The sequence below is a fragment of the Puma concolor genome, chromosome B2, assembly GCF_028749965.1.
Source record: "Puma concolor isolate L17-30 chromosome B2, mPumCon1.1.hap2, whole genome shotgun sequence".
Taxonomy (NCBI): domain Eukaryota; kingdom Metazoa; phylum Chordata; class Mammalia; order Carnivora; family Felidae; genus Puma; species Puma concolor.
The window spans coordinates 128,763,371-128,790,063 of NC_141671.1; the positions used below are offsets into that span (position 1 = coordinate 128,763,371).

General features: G+C 34.1%; 1 long non-coding RNA gene across 3 annotated transcripts in view; it reads right to left on the reverse strand.

The window, feature by feature from the left end:
• The window catches only part of LOC147581253 (uncharacterized), a 142,756-nt gene extending 116,276 nt beyond the window's left edge, over nucleotides 1-26,480 (reverse strand). For all 3 annotated transcript variants that reach the window (XR_015251582.1, XR_015251580.1, XR_015251581.1), the window contains exons 1-2: nucleotides 26,347-26,480; nucleotides 25,250-25,383 (exon numbers count right to left, since the gene is read on the reverse strand). This is a non-coding gene — a long non-coding RNA (uncharacterized LOC147581253). The remainder of the gene's footprint in view (nucleotides 1-25,249; nucleotides 25,384-26,346) is intronic.
• Nucleotides 26,481-26,693: the final 213 nt, after the last annotated feature.

Sequence of the window (26,693 nt, forward strand, 5' to 3'; positions counted from 1 at the left end):
CAACTACAAGAGACCACTATTTATGTCTTTTTCATTCTTTTTTTTTTTTAATTTTTTTTCAACGTTTATTTATTTTTGGGACAGAGAGAGACAGAGCATGAACGGGGGAGGGGCAGAGAGAGAGGGAGACACAGAATCGGAAACAGGCTCCAGGCTCTGAGCCATCTAGCCCAGAGCCTGACGCGGGGCTCGAACTCCCGGACCGCGAGATCGTGACCTGGCTGAAGTCGGACGCTTAACCGACTGCGCCACCCAGGCGCCCCTCTTTTTCATTCTTTATAGCACTTGGTTTACTGCTAACAGTGATAACCAAGTCCCTATATATACACATACACATATATACACACACATATACACATGTATATACACACATATATATGTATATATATGTGTGTATATATATATGTGCATGTATATATATATACAAGATGAACTAAAATGAACAGAAATTTTAAAAATATAAACCAAAATTGGCACCATTTTAATGATGTCAACTGTGAAAAATCATGTACAAAAGAATGTATGGCAAATACTTTTTGTTCAGACTGAAGGGGCATATGGGGATAACTTTGTGGCCTTCTGAAGCTATTAAATCAACATCTGATGAATTATTTTATAAGAGCACCATTATTTAATTGTGATTTTAATTGTGTCCTTTCTTCTCTGCTATCACAATGACTACTGTGAATGATTCAGTAACAGAATATCTTTTAGCTAATCCTGGATCAAGATCATTATTCTTAAGCTTTCCTCCCCTTGAACTTGGAAATTTGTGGCTCTAATGACTACCTCCAGCTTTATAATGCATCTTAAGCTACTGTAAAATTCACTTATACTACCAATTAAAAACACAAAAGATGTATTGTTTTTGAGTATATTAAAAGCTTTTTTTTTAAGTTACATTTGAGGTTAGAAAAATTTGATATATTTTTTTTTTTGGTGTGTAATAGAGACTTACTTAAAAGTTAGTGTGAGAAAATACAGATGTGTAGATAGGTAATATATAGATAAATATGCAGATAGAGTTACTAATAAAGTATACTTTACTTTCAAAAGACCCATGAGAAAACTTAACACTTACAAATTTGTTTTCCCTCTATTCATATTTTAGGTAAAAAAAAAATTTGCATTACCAGAAAAGTAGATGGATATTTCTAATTAAAATACAAATACAGTAATTACAGTTTATATGCTAGTCTCCTGAATCTACACTAGATGAGTTTAAACAGCCAAACAGCTATTAATTTTACTGTTCAAAGAAATGCTCGTAATCTTTTTAAAATGTCATATAAAATATTCATTTCTAAATGCCCTACGGTGATTTTTGAATTTATTTAAAGTGGGCTGTTGATAGCTCTTTTTATAAATAAGCAATTACAGTGAATATATCATGGCCCATCACATTATACATTCTATAATTTCATGGATGAAAGGCCTACAGCTGATCTGCATAAACACAGTGCATATCGCAGCAGGTGAAGGGTTTGATTACACAGGATAATCAGTGTTATTATTTATAGTAACTATTTATGTCTGTTATTTATTAAATCTCTACAAATCAGGTATCTATTTCTGTAGGACATATATTCAAGGGATATATGAAAAAGGATACAAACCTTTTGAATATTTTACAAAATGGCCTGAATATGGGCTTTTACATCTGAATTTCCTGTTTCAAGTGCTGTTAAGCTGGTCAGAATTAGGTTTTAAATAACATTGGCTTCCCAGGTAGTTTGGAACTGAAGTGAGTTTTATACATTCAATAGCAAGAAGAATTTTCAAATTCAATATATTCATCCAATTTGATAAGATCAAATTCGGTGCTGATGGAAACCCCACCCATACTTGTGGTAAGTCATTCTTTGTGCACTGCTTTTAAGTTATTTGCTTGATAATGTTTATAGAGACAGGAGCTGTGCTGTTCACTGATAATGATGTTAGAAAGGTAAAAGAGCTCCTGTTTTTATATCATTTATCTAGTTACAGTAGTTTTGCATGCTATGAGGAAAAGATACAAAGAGAATGTACAATAGTAGGACCTATATAGGTAGTGAGAGAGATCTGAAAATATGGGTAAGGACTATTCAATGTCCAGGGAGATAAAGTATGAACGTGTGTGCCTGAGGCCTGGAGACAAGAGAGAAGGTTGGAGGCTCAGGTCATTGCAAAGAGAAAGACCAAAAAGTGCAAATCTCCTTAGGCTACAATGTAGTTTCATATTATGCTCTCCCTCTCTCTCTCTCTTTCTCTCTCTCGCGCACGCTCTCTCTCTTTCCTTATATGTGTGTGTGTGCACGTTTATGTAAGTGTGTATGTAACTCCTCACTTTGGCAGTATGGCAGGCTAGTGACCTAGAGGGTATGTTATTTACAAATGTATAAAGCATACTTTTAATGCATTGCTGGGTCTGTTAGAAGTAAGGAATACACTCTCCCCAAATGAACAAAACTTATAAATTGACACCAGCTGAGAACCTCAAGCAAAGCATTGTGTTGGTTGCCCTGGAAGCAAGTAACAATATAAGCATCAACCTAATAAACAAGATTCGATAATGATTTTCACAGAATACTTGCGACTTCAAAGGATACTGGCAGCATATTCTACCCCGATTCTCCAACCCTTAGCCCAACTACCCTCTGGAGAGAAATAGCTTCAATTTAGACTTCCAAGTCTCCCAAAGTTCAAAAACAGGTTTATAAATAAATTTCTCTGAATATATAGGAAACTAAGCCACTTGAATGAAATTTGGCAGAAACAAACAAGATTTAGACTTCCAAGAATATTACAAAATGAAGTAAGAAATATGACCTCACTATGAATTAAATGGTTAAAGCACTAAAAGTCAAATGAAATAAATAAACCAACTACTTAGTCATCAAGCAAAAGTGTACTATTAAATAAGTGGCCTGCCATATTTAAAACAAAACCATAGAGAACATACAATATAAATATACAGAATTGAAATAAAGATAAAGCCTTAATAAATGAGGTAAAGACAAATTAGCCTTCCAGCTGAAGAGGAGTTGGTGCTGGAATATAACAAATATTCAGAATATAAAAAGTTCACTATAAAAAGTTGAAAATAGGAAGGGGATGGTAAAAGATACATAAGTTTGACAAAAACTTTCTATTATTTATTTATTAGAATCCTCAGAGGAAGGAATAGAATGAAGAGAAAAGTGGCAATATTTGAAGAGTTGATTTCTTAAAATTCTCCAGAAATATATTTACAGTTGTAGAAAATTGAATATATAGCAAACAGAAAAATGTTTAGACTCAGTTACATTTTAGTAAAAATAAAGTACACTAAGACAAAAAGAAGATATTTAAAACAATAATGAGGGGGAAAATGAAACAACTATGAAGGAATGATATGGTGTTAGCAATCTTTACTGCATCAACAATAGAGTCATAAGCTATAATTCTACTTTCTTCAAAATGTCGAGAGAAAGTAACAGTTAATATCGAATTCTCTATATAATAACAAGGAATCTTTTAAGAAGAAAAACAAATTAAAGACATAGAGATAAATACAAATTGAAAGACTTTATCAACAACAGATGTTCACTGGATGGATACCAAAGAATGCTTCTCGGGTATAAATATAAATTATCCTAGATGAGAACACTGAAATATAGGAAAAATATTCAGAAAATAAATTGGCAAACAATTAAGTAGATCTTAGCAAAACATATAAGGTTAAAATCAAACTATGGCTAATATTAAGGAGCTAAGGAAAGACACAACAACAATGCAGAACATAAAACCATGTAAATTTGGAGAGGCATAATTGGAGTAGAAAATGTTTCAGTTTCTTGTATTGCTAAGAGATATATATAATATAAAAATATTGCTTATTTTTAAATATGCATTGTAATTTTCAAAGGTACCAGAACCATTAAAAGGTTAAGTCTGAAAAATTTCTTTTTTTAATGTTTATTTATTGTAGAGAGAGAGAGAGATAGGCAGGGGGGGTGGTGGAGGGAGCAGAGAGAGAGGGAGACACAGAATCTGAAGCAGACTCCAGGCTTTGAGCTGTCAGTACAGAGCCCAGTGCAGGGCCCGAAACCACAAACCGTGAAGTCATGACCTGATCCGAAGCTGGAAGCTTAAATGACTGAACAACCCAGGCACCCCAAGTCTGCAAAATTTCTAAGTGAGAAAAGGAAAAAAATTAGAAATGAAACGCCCATAATCACACCTAAAGAGGCAATAAAAGAGGGGAAAATAGAGCAAAGAAAGAGTTCCATAAAGGAAAAAAAAAAAAAAAAAAAAAAAAGTGAAGCAAGAGAAATATAAACTGACCATTATAATTAAGGCAAATGGTTTAAATTCACCAGTTTAAGACCAGAGATTGTCCGGTTTTTAAAATATGTCCAAATACTATTTATTAGAGACCTAAAACAGAAAAATATGAAATTATGAAATGTAAAATGAAAAAAGATATATCAAGAAAATTCCAACAAAGGAAAGTAGAGAAACACAGAGCATGTCACTACATAATGATAACATTTTTGACTTATCAGTAAGTATAACATCTCTTAACTAGCAACCACATCATAAAATTGCCTCAAATTAAATTGAGCAATATTCTATAGGATTAGCAGGAAAAATCCATTTGATACTTTGAGATTTCAATGTATCTCTCACTTATTATTGGTCCAGGACAGAAATTATCGCAGATACTTAAGACTTGAACAATATGGTGCATTAACTTCTCTCAGTAGAAATATGTAATTCTACAACCAACAATTAACAAATAAGTATTGTTTTAAGGCCTACATAGTCATAAAAGCCATATTCTATGAAATCAAACAAACCAGCAAATGAAATAAATTTTAAAAAATTACGTAGGATACCAATAAGAAAAGGACATACAAAAATATCCCCATGTGTTTGGAAATCACCAAGACAACATAAATAACCATGAAATCAAGAAGAAATCATAATGGAAATCAAATTTTACTTTGAATTTGAATAAAAATACAATATAAAACTTGGGACTCAGCAAAAGTGGTTCTTCAAGGAAATTTCTCTGGTGTTAGGTGTGTTTGGGAAAAATGATAATTTTCTAAAAACAAATGACTTAAGTTTTCAACTTATTAAGTTGGAAAAATGCAAAAGAAAGAAGATACAGGTACAAAGAAAACATAATGAAAAAATTTAAAAGATAGGACAACAAAGCAAAACATTAGTTTTTAGCAAAATATACTAAAACAGAAGTCTGAGCAAAGCTAATGAGAACAAGAGAAATGAAGTGAGAGATTGGGGTGGCAGGGTACTAATAAAGTCTATTAAAAATTAAACTGAGGATCTGGGGCACCTGGGTGGTACAGTAGGTTGAGCCTCTGACTTTGGCTCAGGTCATGATCTCATGGTTTGTGAGTTTGAGCCCCATGTTGGGCTTTGTGCTGACAGTGCAGAGCCTGCTCCAGATTCTCTGTCTCCCTCTCTCTCTGCTCCTCACTGACTGTGCTCTCTCTCTCAAAAATAAATAAACAGCAACAAAAAAGAAATTAAACTGAGTATATAACTATTATTACAGCACCCATTAAGAAGTTAATAAGGTAGTTTATATCAATAAATTTGAAAACTCAGATGTAATGGACAAAATCTAGGAAATAACTAAAAATGGAAGAAAAAATAGAAAGATTGAATTGAAAATACCATTTTTATTTTTCCTAGAAGGAAAATAAAAGTCACAATTGTTTTACAGACTCATCCAATAATTTTGAAGGGATATCTCACAGCCAAGTTATAAGAACTTTTGAGGAGAGAATACTCACCAAGTCATTTTATGAAGATACAAAAACTAGCTAAGGACAGTTTAAGAATGGAAAATTACAACTCAAATGATCCATGCACATTTATTCTAAATCATAAACAAAATATTAGCAATCTAAGCCCAGCAATGTAAAAGAAAAAAGAGTGATAGGTATATATTATTATGCCCAGGTTTGTATTATTTGCTTAATTTTAGAAATCCCCAAATACAATTACAACAAATTAAAGGAGAAAAAAAGATATCAAAAATGAAAGAAATGCAGTTGGTAAAATTCCACCTCTACATATGGTACAAACTATTAGATGAATTGACTTTCTTATTCTTATAAAAGTTGTCACCAACACCTACATACCATTGTTAACGTTGAATATTAGAAATATTCTCTTTAGGGGTGACTGGGTGACTCAGTCGGTTAAGCATCTGACTTGAGCTCAGGGCATGATCTTATAGTTTTTGGGTTTGAATCCCACTTTGGGCTCTGCACTGACAGTTCAGAGCTTGAAGCCTGCTTCAGATTCTGTGTCTCCCTCTCTCCCTCCCCCACTTATGCTCTCTCTCTCTCTCTCAAAAATAAATATTCACTAAAAATTAACAACAACAACAAAAAAAAACAAACAATTTACAGTATTCCACATATCTCCTCATTGAATGTATGGAAATCTGAGAATAATTTTCTCATTTAATAGAAATAAACTTTTAAGTGTAGATATTGGAATAGCTTACAACCTTCAGTGTATACCCAGTTACTATGTTCATTGCAATGATTCAACAGAGATATTTTCATGTTGCTAAGTTCTTTTCTCCAGATAGACTCACATCAATAATTAAAAATCTCTTGGGACTTAGCTAAATCCACCTGTTACAATCTTTCGTCATAATATTATTCAAAAACATTCTGTCTTGTGCAAGAGAAATTTGCAGCCCAGCAGAAATCAGGAGCTCTAGAGTGGGTAGAAGTCGTCTGTGGGTCTGGCTGTCCTCCACATTCGATGTGCTCCTTCTGACTGGCTTACAATGTAACCTGTACCTAGTGCTTCCTAACTGCTATCTGCCATCAGTGTGTCAATTAATATTTCTGAGAACACTAAGATTCTTCAGGTAAAATATATAAAATACTCTGGTTTAAAATGAATATACTTTGTCTTTTCTTCTTTCAGGGCAGATCACTACCCTCACAGAACAATATCAGAACACAAATAAAAAGACAGGCTGATTAAAAAAGAAAAAAAATTGCCCAAATTAAATGATGCTATTAAGAGTTGCCACCCACATTCTATAGCCAGTGAAAATGTTTTTTTGAGAATAAAGGCAAAATCAAGACAGTTTAAATTGAAGAAAAACTTAGACAATTTATTCTCAAAAATGTACCCTAAAAGAATGACTAAAGGAAGTTCACAAAATCGAAAAGAAATGATAAAAGATTGAATCTTGGAATGTTAGCAATAAATGAAGATAATGAGTAACAGTAAATATCTAAGTTAAATATACTAAGTTATTCTTTAATTTTTTTTTTTACTGTTTATTTTTGAGGGAGAGAGACACACAGGGAGACAGAGCATGAGTGGGAGAGGGGCAGAGAGAGAGACAGAGAGAGACAGAATCTGAAGCAGGACCTAGGCCCTCCACTGTCAGCACAGAGCCTGAAGCGGAGCTCAAACTCACAAACTGCAAGATCATGACCTGATCTAAAGTTGAACGTTAACCGACTGAGACACCCAGGTGCCCCTATATTAAGTTATTCTTTTTTTGACTTCTTTAAAATATGTTTGACAGTTAAAAGCAAAATAATATTAATAATAAAAATAATAATAAAAAATGTCTTATGGAATTTTCAATGCATATAGATGGAATAAATTAAGATCACTATAGCTTCGGGGGAAGGGTAAAGGCACCTATATGTTGATAATGTTTCTATATTTCAATAAAAGTAAAATTTTGGTTCTAAATAAAATTGTGAAAAGGTAAGATTGAATTTTATCATCTCTGAAACAATCATTAAAAAGATTATACATAGATATATAATCAAAATAATGGAAAAATAGAATATTTAAAAATGTTCAAATAGCCCATAAAAAGGCAGTTAATGGAATAAGGAGAAACAAACACAATGAAGAAAACAAATAATAAAATGGTAGACCTAAATTCAACTATATCGACAATTGCATTAAATGCAATTTGTTTACACATGTCAATTTGAAGAGAGATTTTCATTGAATGGATTTTTTAAATGACACAATTTTATACTGTCTACCTTAAACTCACTTCAAATATTCTGATATGGGAAGCATAAAAGTAAAAGGATGGAAAGAAAAAAAAGACACACTATGAAAAAAATAATCAAAAGAAAACTGTAGTGATTATATTAATATTAGAAAGAAATGGATTTTAAGACACAAAGATATTACCAACAACAAAGACATTACTTGATTATAAGATTAATGATCATTTTTTAAAAACTTAATCTTTATTTGTTTTTGAGAGAGAGCAAGCATGTGTGGGGGGAGGAGGGCCAGAGAGAGGGAGACAGAGGATCTGAAGTGGGCTCTGTGCTGACAGTAGAAAGCCAAAGCAGCGCTCAGACTCATGAACAGTGAGATCATGACCTGAGCCGAAGTCAGACACTTAACTGACTGAACCATCCAGGCACCCCAATAATAATCTTTGATAAAAGGATTAATAAGACAGCAATCCCAAATGTATACGCACCATATACGTGAGGCAAAACTGATAGAAATAAAATGAGGAAAGGAAAAATTCATAATTATTATTGAGAACATGAACACCTCTCTCTCGGTAATTGATAGAATCACTAAGTGGGAAATCAGATAAGAATATAAAATAACACCATCAAACAATGGGACTTGGTTGGCATGGATAGAATTCTTCTCCAATATAAACCATATCTGGGGTTATAAGACAGTAGATTTAAAGGAATGAAATCATAATAGTTTACTATATGACCATAATGGGATGAAATGAATTCAATCAGAAATCAAAACAGAAAGAAAATGTCCTTTTAGCAGAAACTTAAAATAACACAATTCTAAATAATCCATATCATGGACTAAGATGTATCTTCTCAAAATTTATATGTTGAAGACCTAACCCCCAATACTTCAGACTGTGATGGTATTCAGAAAGAGAGATTTAAAAAAAAAAAATAATTAAGTTAAAATGGGTTCAATTAGGGTGAACCCTAATCCAATCTGACTGGTGTTCCTATAAAAGGAGACTGGGATAAAGAGAGAGATACCTGAGATTCCCTTGCACAAAGGGACAACCATATGAATAGGCAGCAAGAGGGTGGCCATCTGTGAGCCAAGAACAGAATCCTTAGGAAAACCAACCCAACTTGTCACCTGGATATTGGGCTTCCAGACTCCAAAGGAGTGAGAAGATAAATTTCTATTGTTTAAGCTCTCCAGTCTGTGGTGCTTTTTATGGCAGCCCTAATAAGCTGAATCAATCTGAGTTAGAGAGCAAGTCTTAAGAGAAATCTTAAAAATAGGTTAAATTGAATGAAAATGAAAATGCAACATTATTTGTAAGGTTCAGGTAAATGGGTACTTAAAGGAAAATGTATATGCTGATGCTCATGTTAGAATAGAACAAAGATCTCAAAATAATAACCTGTGCCTATTTTAAGAAATTAGGAAAATAAGATCAAATACATGCAAGCAAACAGAAGGAAGAAAATAATAAAACAGAAATCAATAAAATTTAAAATGAAGAAGGAGGAGGAGGAGGAGGAAGAAGGGGAGGAGGAGGAGAGGAGGAGAAGGGGGAGGAGGAGGGGGAGAAAAAAGGAAGAAGAAAACAACAACAACATAACAACAACAACAACAACAAAAGTCTTTGAAACCAAAAATAGTTTGTCTGAAACAATTGATAATATTGGTAAACTCTAGCAACACTGACAAAGAAAAGAGTGAAGACACTAATGACCAATATCAGGAACAGAATGAGGAAACAGAACCACAGACCCTAACAGAGACTAAAGGTATAATAGGGCAATGCCATGAAACATATTTACTTATAAATTCAACACAACCTTCAAACCACCTTTGTTCTCGCATATTAAAACACCGAACTTTAAAACTATGATATTTGCTATAGGTTTCATTCAGCTGCTTTGGAACACCAAGTGTAAAGTCTAACACATTTTTCTCTCTGAAGCTATGTGTCTTCTCCTCAAGGGGAACTCGGAAGCAATAAATTCTGAAAACTCAGTGGGGTAGACATGAGTTGTATCGATGGGGAATTCTAGAGGGGAGAAAAAGGAAAACTACTTAATCATCTAATTGTCATTGTACGAGTTTAACACTTTCCTCCCGCATTTAGGAGCAGAGGGGCCGATCACCTCCTTAGCTTGGCTAATTCAATTGTAGATGTAAAAGCATACCTTCTTTTCTTTCTCTCCTGAAACATGAGCAGACAGATATGTGTAATTTTCACAAAATTTTTACACTAGTTTGTCAGGTGACCTCCTTTGTGATATAGTTGGTTCAATGAGAGTGGTTGCAATGACTTCTAGAGCCCATTCATTCACCACTCACTCTCTCTATCTTATACTCCTCAATCCATCGCACCCGGGACAAATGCATTTTTCTTTTTTCAAGGTTTTAGGAAAAGTTTAAGACTGGGGACCTATACTAAAAATGTGTATGTCTCTTTCTCCTCTGCGTTTCAGAATGTGAAAAAGACCATAAGGGTTATATTTTTTACATATAGTCTCCTAAATTAGGCTACAGGCTTGAGAAATCAGAAGAGAATCTTTTGCAGCTCCTGAGAGAATTTTTTTACTCTCACTGTCCAATTTTTAATGCAATAGTATTTAATAACCTGCCATTTTTCTTAACAGAATGGCTTTCTATGGGTCAAACATGATGAGGATTGCGATGTTGGGCATTTAAAATAGTACCGAAGGGGCACCTGGGTAGCTCAGTCGGTGAAGCCTCTGACTCTTGATTTCGGCTCAGGTCATCATCATCTCACGGAGATAGAATCCCACATACAGCTCTGAACCGACAACACAGAGCCTGCTTGGGATTCTCTCTCTCCCTGTCTCTCTGCCCCTCTGATGCTCGTGTGCTCTCTCTCTCTAAAAATAAATGAAACTAAAACTTAAAAAAAAAAAATTGTACTGAAGACAAGATCATTTGAAACATATTCCACTAAGTAGATGCCTGCCATTACAGCTTCTAGGATACAGAAGTGTAGTATTTTTGCATATCAGAACATTAGGAATTTAAATGTCAATTTTAGCTCTAAAAACTTTTATTTCCTTGATAATATACAGATAATCAAATGGGAAACAATGGTCTTGGCATTCTTCTCATATTCTCAAAAGTCCTCCTGCAAATATTATCCAAATAACAAGAATTCTCTCATAAGTGTGCCGTTATGTACAAATATTCAAAATATTTGAGTCCTTGTAAATCTGAAAATAATAGTTATGCAGAAAAGCTTTCGTTGGGTCAGTGTTTTCTTTCTTAACCATTAGCAATATCAACATTTTTAATATAATACCCGTGCAGCCAGATAGCAAATAAAGAGTTATGGATGTAAGTCTCTATTGAATACAACATGGACTAAAAGGTATCATGTGATTAGCATATATACATAAACCATAGATCAAAGTATTTGTTGATTTTTTTTTTTGGAATATAGTAGTTTCTAAGGTAAAGCGGTTCCATAAAGCCATCATCACAGGACAAGCTTTTTTTCTTCTTTGTATGTTCCCCTTTACTATGACGCTATGGTTGTCAAAAATGCCATGAAAAGCAGTCCCAGAAATGGAAGAAATGCCCTGTATTCTGAAATCTGGCTGAGATATTTCCTGGTTCATCTTTGAATATTCCAGTCACTTGATATTCTTAGAATTTACACTCGGTTCTGTGACACTATTTCCAGGTACATAACAGAAAGAATTCTAACTACAACAACAAAAGAAAAAACAAGAATGGTTGATATAATTTTAGGTGCCACTAACCATAAAGTCAACTTGAAGCTATAAATATCTTTTACAAACTACATTTTGCACATACCATTGCTTTTCTGACTCCTAAGCAAATATTTTTCAAAGGAAAGGGAAGATTGCAACATCATTCATTTTCAGGGAAGTCATTCAGTAACCAAGTCTTGTGACCTATTCTCATCAGAGTGAAAACAAATAAGAACATAAACAGAATAATGAACATTATTTTCATGCAGGAAATAATGCAGGAATTGTTTTTCATGCAGCAATCTTAATTATATGTATTCTAGTAATTGATACCATCTGGCCTTGTCAATTCTAACGCTCTTCCTAACTCTTAGACTCATCATTATATGTCAGCCAAATTTAGGATACCTATCCTGGACTACTTTTTCCACTCATTATCTGACATACAGATCGTGTATCATCAGCTCATTTAAAAGCTGGATGCTGTTGAAAATCAGGATATTTTTTGTAAAAATATAAGTATGTATCTATGTATATATACATCTATGTCTGTAAAAATTTGCCATGAAGCAGATTAAGTTTTTAAGTATTAAAGTCTTAAATGTCTCTAAGATTAAATTTTAAATTAAAATATTTTTCCAAGATAGCATATAATCTAAAGATCTCTTGCAAGTTTATTTTTCTGTATCAAAGAATTAATCAAACAAGGATTACTTATTAACCCTTTCAGACTCTACCCTAGCTGCTGAAAAATGAAAACATAAATAAATGCATATAAAATTAATGAATAAAAATTTGAACAAGACTGTGGCTTTCCCACCAGAGAGCTCATATTTTAGGTAGACAAGACGTTAAAAGGACGACTTTAAATGAAATAGAGTAGGTGTTATGTTAAAGACATTACCCAGGAGCTGAAGACACAAATACCTGGGAATGATTATTCCTACCTAGACCCTCCATTAAAGGCTTTCTTCAGGAAAACATGGGGAGACCGAGCCAACATGGGAGAATTGGTAGTTAATCACACAAAGAATTAGATATTGTTTGAAGACACAAGTAGCCATATTAACAGAGGCGTAATGTATTAGTTTCCTATTGCTGTTATAACAAATTAGTGCCGGTTTATTGTGTTAAAACAATACCAGTTTATTTCTTAAAGCTCAAAAGCTCTGAAAGTCAGAAATTAGAAAGTCATAAATTAGAGGCACCTGGATGGCTCAGTTGGTTAAGTGTCCAACTCTTGATTTCGACTCAGGTCATGATTTCATGGTTGATGGAATTGAACCCTGTGTCAGGCTCTGTGCAGAGCCTGCTTGGGTTTCTCTCTTTCCTTCTCTCTCTGTCCTCCTTGCTCATGCTGACTCGTGTGCGCACGCTCTCTCTCTCTCTCTCAAAAATAAATAAATAAACATTAAAAAAAGAGGTCATAAATTAGTTGCTCTGAGCTAAAGTCAAGGTGGTGTCAGGGCTGGTTCCTCCTGGAAGCTCTGAGAGAAGAAATAAGAGTCAGTAACCACTACAAGTTCAAAGATACATGTCATTGAGTCGGGGGGAGGAGCAAAGCATAGGAGACATGAGAATCCTACAGAAGATGCCTTTTTAAAGAATATCTTCACTTTCATAAGGGACTAGAACACAATATATGCACAGTTTGGATTGATAACTGAGCTATACAATCATATAGTCATATATTGAATCTCAATGACTCTTAGGTTCACATGTTTGGTTTTGTGGTATACTTTTAACTAAGAAGATTCAATTGGACTTAAAATATAAATGATGTTCCTGCCAGATGGGAGCTAAATTATATCATGAGTAGCTGAACAAAGGAACTCTCACATAGAGAAATATGTTTGGAAGGTTGAGTCATCACATGGCATACAGGCTATGTAACATGGGCTTACAGAGCTCAACATCAGTGTTATTCTGCTTATTTAGTTCTGTTTGCTTACTGTGAGAACTACTTCAGTTAAAAAAAAAATAATTTGCCACATTAAATTACTATGTTTATTTTGAATTGCTTTAATTTTGCCCATTTGCTTTTGGCAAAGTTACATAAAGGATAAATAAGAATATCATATACTGATTCGTGTTCGTATCTTTCAATAATGCCATAGTAAAGTGATTAGTCTCTATTTGGCTTTCATGAGATTTTTTTTTCTTTCAAAAGTGATTTCTTATTTAAGTTCGAAGAAATTTAGAATGTTAAATGTTTATATCAGAAAAAAAAAAGACCTCAAAACAATAGCCTAGGTTTCCATTTTAAGAAACTAGGGAAAAGAAATCAAAATATACCCAAACAGAAGGGAGAAAATATAGAAGAAAATAGGAATTAAGAAAATAAAATCCAAAACCTGACAGGTGTTTATTCAGCCCTGTCGCTTATAATCTCTAAGACCTTGGGCAAGGTACTTAACCTCTTCATGCTTCAATTTCCCCATCTGCAAAACAGAGTGAATAATAGCACCTACCTCACGGGGCTATTATAAGAATTAAGAGAAAAGTTCTGTGAAACTTAAGAAACTTAGAAATGAAAAGTGATTAGAACAATTCTTGGCACGTAATACGCTGGATCAAAGCAGGGTTACATATAGTCCAGTTTGCCCAGGTATTCTCAGTTTAGAATTTATTATGATTTTTTAATTTAATAATAAAAATAATAAATTTATTTAATAATAAAGTAATAAAATTTAAAAATAATAAAATTATTTTATTTAAAATAAAATAATAAAATTTTATTTATTAATAAAATAATAAATTTACTTAATAATAAAATAATAAAAATAAAAAATTAATAATAATAATAAAATAATATAATAGTTGTATTAATAATCGCCTCAAAGGAAGCTACTTCTGCCATGGCCTTATCTAGGACTCTGAAAGACGCGTTCACTTTTACATGTGGAAGAACACCAGTGATCCATGTCTGTTTCGTTTTCAGTGAGGAGCAACTAACATTTTCCTCCTCAACAACAACATATGGCGTGCTCTATGGTAAAGCAAAGTATTAGACAATGCTGCATCTCTAAGCTGCTTGGGATACCAGTTAGGTGTATTGTGGTCCATAACAAATCCTATCAGATATAGTAAAATGCGAGTTGTAGAGATCAATAGAAACCTTAAAATTATAAGCTACAGATAATAAGATATGTGTGGGAAGTAAAGACTGAGCCATGTTCTCTTAAAATATTAAAGTGTAGAATAAACCCCTTGCTATCACAGTATTACCACAAATATAGATTGAAAAATTCTTAACAAGATATTAGTAAGGCAAATGCAAGCATTGCATAGAAAATAATAATACATCATGCTGAAGCCTTACAAATTTGGTTTAACGATTTAAAAATAAATTCATATATTATGTCATTTAATGATTATCTTAATAGATGCAGAAAAATATTTGTCAAAATCAACATCCAATCGTAATAAATCAGTTCTCAGCTTAACAATAGAGGGAAATTCCTTAATGTTGCAAAGTTATTTACAAAAATACATGTATTTGTAATGTAAAGGCACTGAAACATTCACAAACTACACAAAGTGGTTAGATCTCATCATTCTAATGAGTACTATGTGAGATCCTATATTAGTGGCCAGAAACTAATGTCAAGAAAAACAAATAAAAATAAAATAGAATAGAGTAATTATGTTAAGATCTCATTATCAATGAAGGAAAAACTATAAGAAATTACTGATAAGTTATCATACAGAATTAGAAAATTTTAGCAAATTTTTCAAAGCCCTGGGATACAAAGTCAAAGTGCACAAACCATCTTCATTCATACACACTTGTCTCAATCAGGTGGAAAACAAAATTGTTAAAACAATATATGAGATAAAAAGTGTAGCTCTCATTTCCACCATAAGTTATTTATACATCCAAATCAATTTCATTTAAAGTCCCCGCAGAATTACTTGCCTTGTTTGTTTTTTGTGTTATTTTTATGTATGAAACTTAAGAGGATGAGTCTATATTGATACAGAAGAATAGCCAAACACTCCTAAAGAAGAAAAATAACCAGAGGTAGGTGGGGTAGAATTTGTCCTACCAGTTGTCAGGAATTATTATAAAGCTATTTTGAATAACACAAGGTAGTATTGTGTTAAAGTCTTCACAGGTAGAAATATCAAACACACGAACAGAGGTATACATATGTGGACATCTGATTTCTAATAGTATTTCACTAGAAAAGAATAGACTTTTCAACAAATTCTACTGGCACAATTTGGTTATCTATATGGAGAAAATATAAAATTGATTCCCTGACTGACACCATATACATATTAATGACTGAAAGATAAAAATAATAATATTGTAGATGACAATTTAGGATGATATCTTTATGACCTTAAATAGAATATAATTCGTTAAACCTAAACTCACTGGTAATTTCAACTACATTTGGTTTCAACCACCACAGAGTGAACAGAGAAGCCCCAAACTAGGAGAAAATATACGCGACACACAGAAGTGAGCGGTACCAGAATGAATGAATAGCACACATAAATCAGGTGAAAAGACACAATCTGATAAAAAGGAGAAAATGTATGAACAAGTACTGCACATAATAGGAATTCCAAAGGACCAAGAAACATGTGGGAAGATTTCCAATTTGATTTTTAATCAGGAACATGAAAATTCATCGTGTGATTCACCGTTTTATGCCTGCTAGACCGGCAATATGCCTGAAGAGTCTGGCAATATCAAGTATTGGTGAGGATATGAAGCAACGAAAGCCTTTAGGAACAGCTGTTGTAAATGGGGATCAGTGGGCCACTTTGAGAAAAGAATTCATTATCAGATGGGACATTTGCGGATGTTCATAGTCTACAATCCAACAATGCCACTCCTGTACAGGGGCACCAGGACACTAGTGGAAGAACATTCTCAGTAACACTCAGAATGGCAAATATTGGAATGCAATAAAAATGCTCATCAATATTACAATGAAAAACATATTAGGCTAAAGTAATAGAAGAAATAGATATGCATGCATGCAATTATGTAGATGAATATTGGGAGCAGAATGATTAAGGAAAAAAGCCAACTGTGGCGGAACACGCCTTCACAATTCCCTTCTATGCAGGAAAGAATTCAAAAACATTAAGCAGCATTTTGCTTCGAATACACATTTTGTGGTTACAGTACACGAAAAATAGAAGGAAATATTGAAAATATGGTTCTGGTTACTGAGAAAGAAAGGATGAGACAGGTAAGGATACGTGGAACTACAGTGGTGAGGCTCTCATTTTTCTCTTTAACATTGACCTCACTACCATGTCGATAGGTGTTCGTCCCGTCAGTATTTTTTTATACCCTACAGCACATACTTTAAACTATTACTCTGAATATACTCACTATTTCATAAATAGGAAAAAAGTATTCCGGGGGCGCCTAGGTGGCTCAGTCGGTTAAGTGTCGGACTTCCCCATGTCAGGTCATGATCTCATGGGTTCGTGGGTTCGAGCTTGGTCGGGCTCTGTGCTGAGAGCTGGGAGCCTGGAAACTGCTTTGGATTCTGTGTCTTCCTCTCTCCCCTTCCCCCACTTGTGCTCTGTCTCTTCTCAAAAATAGATATTAAAAAATTAAAAATAAAAGTATTCCTAACATCTATTTTAAGCTTTAAAAGAAAATAGTATACCTTTCAATAAGCTGCCATTGAGATGCAAATTTTTGTAATTTCTTGTCTGTTCAGGTTTCTTGGATGTGTGAATCTCATTTGACTTTCACATACCCCTGATGGAGCTCAGAGCATATCTACGGCATTGTGTTTATTTTAATAGTGTCAAACAATTAAAAAAAAAAATTCTTCACAGACAGTGTTCTTTTATTTAGTAATTTATTCATCTGTCAAGTATGTACTATTTTAAGTCTCTTCTGTATGTTAAGCATGAGGAAGGCTATTACCCTCTCACTGTTTACAATTTTAGCAGCAAAGATAAGACTAGTCTAAAGACAGCTCTTTTGCAAAGCAGTAAGAGAGGAGAGCTGCCCAAGGAGCAAAAATGCAGGTGCTTTAAGAAATGAAAGGTGGAAGAATGATTTCTGGGTAATCCTGCAGCTGTTTCAATACTATAGCTGCGAGGGGAACTGCACATGCAAATTTCTAAGGTTGGAATCAAGAACTTGGAAGAAAGTCTCAGGAAAGAAATTGGAATGTCATAATAAGGATATGAGTGCAAGCGAGACTTCCTTTAAACAACAGCTGTCAGATTCTCTCTGGTGAAGCAAAATACTGCCTGAGACAGATGGGGTGGCGACCATCATCTTATGTGTACTTAGATTTAAATAGGCAATCTGACCCTATCTAACTATGCAGGCTTCAGGAGTGTGTTGTCAGGTCAGGCACACAACATGCTACATAGTGTACCTACAGGGATAAGGTGGCAAAGTTGTGCATATTTGTGCATGTGTTTGTGTGGTAAGTAAAAGTATGGAAGTATGTACAAATATGGAATGGGAATGGGGATCCCTTCACAATAAGTAAATAAAACTGACAGCAAGGAGTATTCAATACACTAAGCTAAAAAATATTCTACCGGGGGCGCCTGGGTGGCGCAGTCGGTTGAGCGTCCGACTTCAGCCAGGTCACGATCTCGCGCTCCGTGAGTTCGAGCCCCGCGTCGGGCTCTGGGCTGATGGTTCGGAGCCTGGAGCCTGTTTCCGATTCTGTGTCTCCCTCTCTCTCTGCCCCTCCCCTGTTCAAGCTCTGTCTCTCTCTGTGCCAAAAATAAATAAACGTTGAAAAAAAAAATATTCTACCGGTCTAGTCTCCTCCTTGGGGAGGTCAAGCATTACCCCAACTTTAAGAATCATGCTCAAGTAGGGGCACATGGGTGGCTGAGTCAATTGAGTGTCCAGCTTCGGGTCCAGTCATGATTTTGCTGTTTGTGGGTTTGAGCCCCGCGATGGGCTCTGGGTTGACAGCTCAGAGCCTGGAGTCTGCTTCAGATTCCCTGTCTCCCTCTCTTTCTTTCTGCCCCTCCCCCACTTGTGCTCTCCCTCTCTCTAAAAAATAAATAAACATTTTTTTTTAAAGAATCATGACTAAGTAATTGATTCCTTTATGTAGGCATCAAATCCTAAACATTTGTCTGATCTTTAGATCTTCATTTCAAATTTCTTGCTGGACATCTGCACATGGTTTACCAATAAACACTTCACACTCGATATGTGCAAACCGATTCTTCATCTGGCCTTCTATTTGGCTCCCGCTCATCTTTTTAAAATTAATGTTTATGTCACTTTCTCAATTCTTCATCCTTATAACCTACAAAGATATCTGCAATAACTACTTTTCACTCACCACTTAGGGCCAATTGCTAAATTAAGTGGTTTGTCTCTATAAAATCTTCATTCATCTCATCCTTGGCATTTTCATTGACATTGCATGGATCTGTGTACTCATGATTTTTATCAATGGATGTACAGTTTCCCATTTTTCTATTCCCTCTATCTTCCCACCCAATCTCCTTTACAACACCTCACAATATTTTGTCTAAAAAGCAAACACAACTATATTTTACTCCTGCAGAAAATCCTACAATAACAGTTTTTTGCTCTCAAGGTAAAGACCCTATCCTTCCTCTTACACTCAAGGCCATCCAAATATGGCCCACTCTGCATTTCCTTTTGTCAGGTTTTCTTTTCTCTAGTCCAACTGGTCAATTTGGTAGTATGAAAAATAGTCAATATTTGCCTCCTCTGATTCTGTGCATGTTCCTTCTACATGGAATCCCCTCACTCCATATTTACCTATCAAAGTTCTATCAGGCCTCAAGTCTACCAGATAGAAAGGGCTTTTAGTTTGCTCAACCATAACTTCTCTGTCTCTTAATATTTTTTGTATGTCTTGTTCGCCACTTAGTTATTCTGGTCTTCCAAATTATTTACTTATCTTCTTCTTGTGCTAAATTTTAAGCTACTTGTGCTCAGAAACTTTGTCATTAATACCATAAAAATCATTACAGAACCTACATATATCAAGTAAAAACTGAAACACAGCAGCTGAAAAGACAAATAAGATAGTCCTACAGGCACGTGTGCCATCAGTATATGTATCATCTCAGCAGAAGGCAGAGTATAGGTATAGGTACACTATTTTGCTCACTTTAAGTTGATAGTATCAGTGAGGCCGTGAACTTCTCTTTTAGAGTAGGATTAAATTTCTGTAAATATTTCTCCCCCAAAATTTTGATATTTCTTGATTATTTAAAATATTTCTCTCTCCCTCTGTCTCTCTCTTCCCTGACACATACTCGTGTATATCTTTATTGTTATTAGGTATAATGTCCAATATCACACATATAGCACGATCCTGAGAGAAAAGTGCATTAATAGCACACCTATGTGCCTTAATTAAAGAAGTGAAATTATTATCTAACAACGGATATTGAATTTGAGGGACGGGACCCAGAAGAGGTTCCCAGTCAACAGCACTAAGTCATTTGACTTGCCTATTTCACTCCCAATGATGTCGCCTGTCCGGTCTACTGAGTTTCCTTTAATCTCTTGCAGAGAGAAGAAACTATTGTTTATTCTGTTTTTCCCTGTTATTCCTGAAATGAGCATACACATATGTTAAAAACATTTATGGACTGGGACACCTGGGTAGCTAAGTCAGTTAAGGCGTCTAACTCTTGATTTTAGCTCAGGTAATGGTCCCAAGGTGGGGCAACTGCGCCTTGCATTGGGTTCCAGGCTAAGCGTGGAGCCTGCAAAAAAAACAAAACAAAACAAAAACAAAACAAAACAAAAACAAACAAAGCAAAACAAAACAAATTTATGGACTTTTAATGCTACTAATTATGAAAAATGAGAGACAACAGGTAACAAAAAAAAATCAAATATTGGTCTACATTGAAAGGCAAAAATAATTAGGAATCTCTTTCCCAGGGGCTTTTCAATTTTATTAGTCTATGGGCTTTTTCATATTGAAAAAATACAAAACTAAATGCTCTTTACTTCCAAGTGTTATTAAAATTTTATTATATTACTTAAATATATATAAATAAAACTTATTTTACTTATAGCTTGAAACATGATTAAACCACATTTTCAAATAAAATATTAAAACTTCCCACCAAACCAATAAAATTCAAATTAACAAAATTAATTTAATATGGAATATATTTTAAGATATTAAAAAACGTAATTACCAATGGATTTAAAAGTATAAAATGGCATGTTTTCACTTTTCTCATTTTTATGTTGAGCATGCTGCAACATTATTTGAGTTAAAATTGTACCATTGCTCGTTTTTTTTGCCTTTAAAAAAAAACTAATAATCTTAACTATCAGGGAATTATTCTGAAGATTCAGTTAATCCAATCATGCTCATAAAATACAATAAAAATAATTTGAAGTGTGAAGTCCTTTACTACATATTTAGTGTCATAATTACTTGTATAAAAATAAAATCTAACAACGCATCTGCTCATGTAATGATTATGATATCAACTGCTACGGGTTCTGTTGAGTTCTGAAGAGTTTAAAGTCTGTGTGCCATTTGATGACTTAATTTCCCCACTACTCTTCCTTATGTAAGTGATTGTAAAATCTTTATTTATACAGCTTGCCATGAGGTAATTTGTCTTTTCCTTGGGGCCCATGAAAATGTAAACTCCAGAATTGCAATAAAGTAGCAGAACATGGTCATAAGTTGACCATACACACGGTCTGTGATATGCTTACATATATTTCAAGATTACCAAAACAAGAGCAGAAAATTCACAAATATTCATAAATTGAGCAAGTAAATCTCTAGAAATAATAAGTGTAGTAATTCCTTCCTTCAGAACCACTCCTTGGCATTTCCTCATTTTCTTAGTCTTATTTGGATAAATATATTTATACATTTAAATTTATATATGTGTAAAATGCTAAGCCATTTAGGATTTCTCCAGATTCAAATGTTATTTATAGCACAAAGCAGATCCAAATTAAAATGAGAACTTTTCTGTTTTACACAGGAAGTCTCTACTTAGGTAATGTCCTAATAGTGACACAGTCCAAAGTGAGCTAAATATATCTTAAATATTTGAAGGAAATATTGATTTGGGGAAGAAAAATGAAACACGAGACTTGTGGAAGAGATGGATCCATCTGTTGGTTAATTGACAAATAATTAATTCAGCCAGTAAAGGGTGACAGAATATCTATCATACAACAATTCTGAAGCAATTTTGTCACCATATAGCTTTATCTACTTTGATTTCAGTTCTCTGGAAATGTTACCACAAAAAGTAAGCAAGTAGGGCTCTACATTCTATAATTCTATTTGTTATATTTGCATTGTTTTCCTCTCTTTTCAATAAACTTCACAGTCTTTAAATATATGTGTATGTATACATAATCATGTATAAAATATATTTCATTTCTGTTCAAACTATATCATGATATATGAGCCTATGATTCTCCTATTGTTTGCAATATATTAAGTTTGGTATTATAGTATATTTTACACATTTTCCAGACAAAAATAAAATGTAATGCATTATTTTTTTTTTATTTTTTTTTTTAATTTTTTTTTTCAACGTTTATTTATTTTGGGGACAGAGAGAGACAGAGCATGAATGGGGGAGGGGCAGAGAGAGGGAGACACAGAATCTGAAACAGGCTACAGGCTCTGAGCCATCAGCCCAGAGCCCGACGCGGGGCTCGAACTCCCGGACCACGAGATCTTGACCTGGCTGAAGTCGGACGCTTAACCGACTGCGCCACCCAGGCGCCCCTGCATTATTATATATAATGGAAATTCTCAGGTTCTGAGGTTACAAGAGGAAGAAGTGTCTGAAATAAGGCACAGAGAAACAATCCCAAAATTCATAGCCAAGTAAAAGAACAGAAATGTAATAAAGTTAAAGGGAAAGTAAACTCTTATTATTATTCTTATCAGGTAATTCCTGCAAGCAAAACATTTTTAAATTAGCAATGGAAAAGGATGGCCACAATTCAGATCATTCTCTCCAAAACATGTTTAATTCAGGCTCTTGGAGTTCCTTTGTTTCTAAGAAAATGAGCTTCTGATTTAATAATTGGGGGGAAAAATGGTATTAACTATATGTTCAGTGTAACTCCACACTCATAAAGCAAAAGGCATTAAAAGTAGGACTTTAGTAGAATTAGTTAATATCTAATGAAAACATAAAAGCAACCCATTTATTCAGTTCTGAAATGTAATCAATTTTTAGATGATAAGAACAAATTTCATCTTGGAGACCCGACAATTTAGTGAAATACGTACCTACTTACTTTAGCTGTTTTGTTTTGTTTTGTTTTGTTTTGTTTTGTTTTGTTCCTGATAAAATAACATGAAAAAGAAAACACATCTTTGGTATAGTTAAAAAGAACACCACAGACTCAAAATGGCGCCTTTTAGGTTAAGGTCCCAAGTCAGTAAACCAAGACTTAATACCTAAACTAACTGCAGTTTCAAACCCCTAGAAATGTAACCTTTAGTCAGCTCAACATGGGAATTTCCTTGTCAGCAGTAGGAAATTTACTGAGAAATCCCTTCTGCTCCCTTTAGGAAGGTGACCTGCCTAAAACAATGGATTATTTGCTGATATATTTTTTCTACTCCCTTTCTGCCTTTAAAAACCATAGCCCTTTGGAGCTCCCCTCTACTTGTTAGATGGCATGCTGCCAGATTCATGAATCAATTAATAAAGTCAATTAGATCTTTTAAAATTTACTCAGTTGAATTTTTATTATTTAACAGTATTTACAAACTTTGTTACTAACACATGGCTGACCTTACAGTATAGATTAAGTTCTTTACCAAATAGCTTCTTAAAAGCAAGCTTTTTTTAGATTATGTTGCAAGTCTCTCATTGGGCAGTGGGGCCGAGAGAAAGGACCGTTCTGTATAATAGGAAATCAATCTGTTTTACTGAAGTTTCACTCTCCAGATGAGTTTGATTGTTGATGTTCTCTTTGTGACCACCATTTTATACCTTGCTGCTCTTGATACAGCCTTTTAAGGTCTAGGCTATTACCTTAAAATTTGCCTGCCATCTTTCCTCAGTTATCCATTTTTCTTGATTTTCTTTACTGAAAATTTTTTTTTCAGTATTTATTGACTGAAAATATCTCTCAGAGTTAAATATGGCCTATAAGATTAATGGCATATGTGAATTCACAGGCATGTGGCATATATAATGTCAAATGTGAAAACCATTTTCACAGATTACATGAAACTTTAAGAAAAAAATAAGTGAGTATTCAATTCAATCCATTGTTATAAAAATGGGATTATTCTCTCCCCTTTGCTCCAAGGAAACATTACTTCAAGTACACAACTCGATTTCAAGACATTTGTCAACTTTGCAAACTGTTCAACAGTCAGTAGTATTTCCCTCCCCTAAACTGACTACGTGTAGGCCTCAAGGACATAATGTAGACAGTTAAATGTATTGTTATAAAAAAGGAGGATTTAGCAATTTCCCAATAAATGTAATCAGGTAGTGAAATCAAACTATATAACTCATACTAATATCTGCTTTATTTTATTTTTTAATTTTTTCCATGTTTATTTATTTATTTAGAAAGACAAACATAGAGAACAGGACAGGGGCAGAGAGAGAAAGAGAGAGAGAGTCCCATTCAGACTCCATACCATCAGCACAGATCCTGATGGCAGGCTTGAACCCAGAAACCATGAAATCATGACCTGGGCTGAAACCAAGAGTCGGCCGCTTAACTGACTGAGCCACCCAGGAGCCCTTCTGCTTTATTTTAGATTGAGTAAGTTATGTTGTTTGGCCATCTGCTTTGGTAAAATTAAACAGATAATAATAATCTCCTCTCTTTTTTTCAAACTGTGAAAACCATAGTCCAAATAAAATGAATCAACACACTGAACGTTAAAATAAGGTTTATGTCCTGTCGTCAATCAGCAACTCAGGGCATCAATCGATTTTTGACAAACATATGTATTATAAGAATGTTTATTTTCCTACCTAGTTCAAGAGCAACAGGCCCTGTCCCCAGGAGTCCATTTTACTATTAATAATTAAACAGACTTACATAAGCTATTAAAACTACAAATAATTACAGTTGATTATGCCTTCTTTTACCCAAAAACAGGTTCAGTCACTGCAAGCCAAGATATTGAAATAAGCTAATTATATTTTTTTCTTTTCTTTCTTTTTTTTTTTTTTTTTGCAATGACGAATTTTGCATCTCTATGACCCAAATCACCTTACTGTACAGATCATTGTTGTTAACAGATCAAAGGATTTTTTTAAAGGCAATTTTAGCAATGCTTGCAGCACCTACTAAGTTTGGTAGTAACTAATCATATTCTAGTTTGAAAGATAAGCAATGCCACTTGTAGAGCTAAAAGAGACTATCTGCTAATATCTGTAAGAAACATAACTGCCTCATTTCATTTAGTTAATTCTTCAGCACTCTGCATCATCCTGCCTAAATATGAGGCCTGGAGAACTTTTTGAAAAAAAATATATAAACCCAACACAACATTTTAATGCTTACTGAACTCAGCCAGTCTAAGTACCTTTGTGAGTCCAAGAAGCTGGTGAGCTCCAGCTGCCATTATCTCCAGCACCAGGTCCTGGGGCACTGGCATCCTCCAAGGGAACAGATGTCGAAAGGAGATGAGCAGTTGAAGAAACAAACCATTTTACTTCTCTGTTAAAAAAACAAACAAACAAACAAAAACTGAAGAGTTTCCATTTTAAATATTACCCCTGTCCTTTTGTATTTATTTTTAAAATTTATTTATTTATGTTTGAGAGAGAGAGAGAGTGAGAAGTGAAGGGGCAAAGAGAGAGGGAGAGAGCCCTAAAGCAGGCTCTGCACTACCAGCATGGAGCCTGATGCAGGGCTGGAACCTTAAGGGCTGAACCTTAAGATCATGACCTTGAGCTGAAAACAAGAGTCAGGTGGTTAACTGAGCCACCCAGGCACCTGAATACTTCCCCTATATTTTTAGAATGATGAGTCTTTTTACTCCTATCATTGAATTAATTTCCAGAATGGAATTTCTTTGAGGAGCAGTCATTGTGAAAATCATTAGTAAAACAAATTTATATCATCAGAAGTTTAACAACTAAGGAAAATGAGGTACATGTCCCTTCTCAAACTTGAGTTCAAAGATTATTTGGTTCACTGGATAATTTGAGCTTTAAAATATCTGATACTTTGAAAAGTTAGATCAATATCCAAATTTGCTTTACATTTCTAATAACATATTGAATCAAATGTAGCTTTTGTTGGTTACCAGCTGAGTAACTATGGTTAAATTATGTGTCTTGAGTCTCAGTTTTACGATCTGTAAAACAGGGCTCAAAATACTCCTTACTTGAAAAAGATGTTGTAAAGATGAAATACAACTACACGAGAAAATGTTATATAGAGTGGCTAGCATCTAGCCCATGCTAGGTAAACTGTAGGATATTACAAAACAATTTCTATTTAACCTACATTTTCAAAATCATAGCAGGAGCTATCATTAAGATAAGATTTGCTTTCTATTTAAAGACTTAAAAAAAAAAAATAAATGTCACCACTCAGCTGGGACAGCCAACCAAAGAGGAAGAGAGAGAGAGACAGAGCAAAACAAATAAGTCAAACAGGTGTGACAAATCCTACCAATATACTTTGCTCCAGACTGGTGGCCACTTGGAAGTCTGAGTCCAACACTTTATTTCACAAAGAGTTTTTAAAATGTGCACGACCAATAGATTTTCCAACCACTTCAATTTGCACACAACCTATTTACAAAAGGCCGGAGAGAAAAGAGTTAGAAGTAGTCTTTTATTAAAGCTAAAAATAGCAACTAATAAAATATTAACCAGAACAAATCTGTACTAAATGCAAACAGTAATCTTTCAGTAACACAGGCAGCTTTCCATGAAAAGGGAAGTCAAGCAGAAAAGGAAAATTCATGAAAATCAACAATATGTACTCCCAAGATCCTCTATAACAACATATAAGTT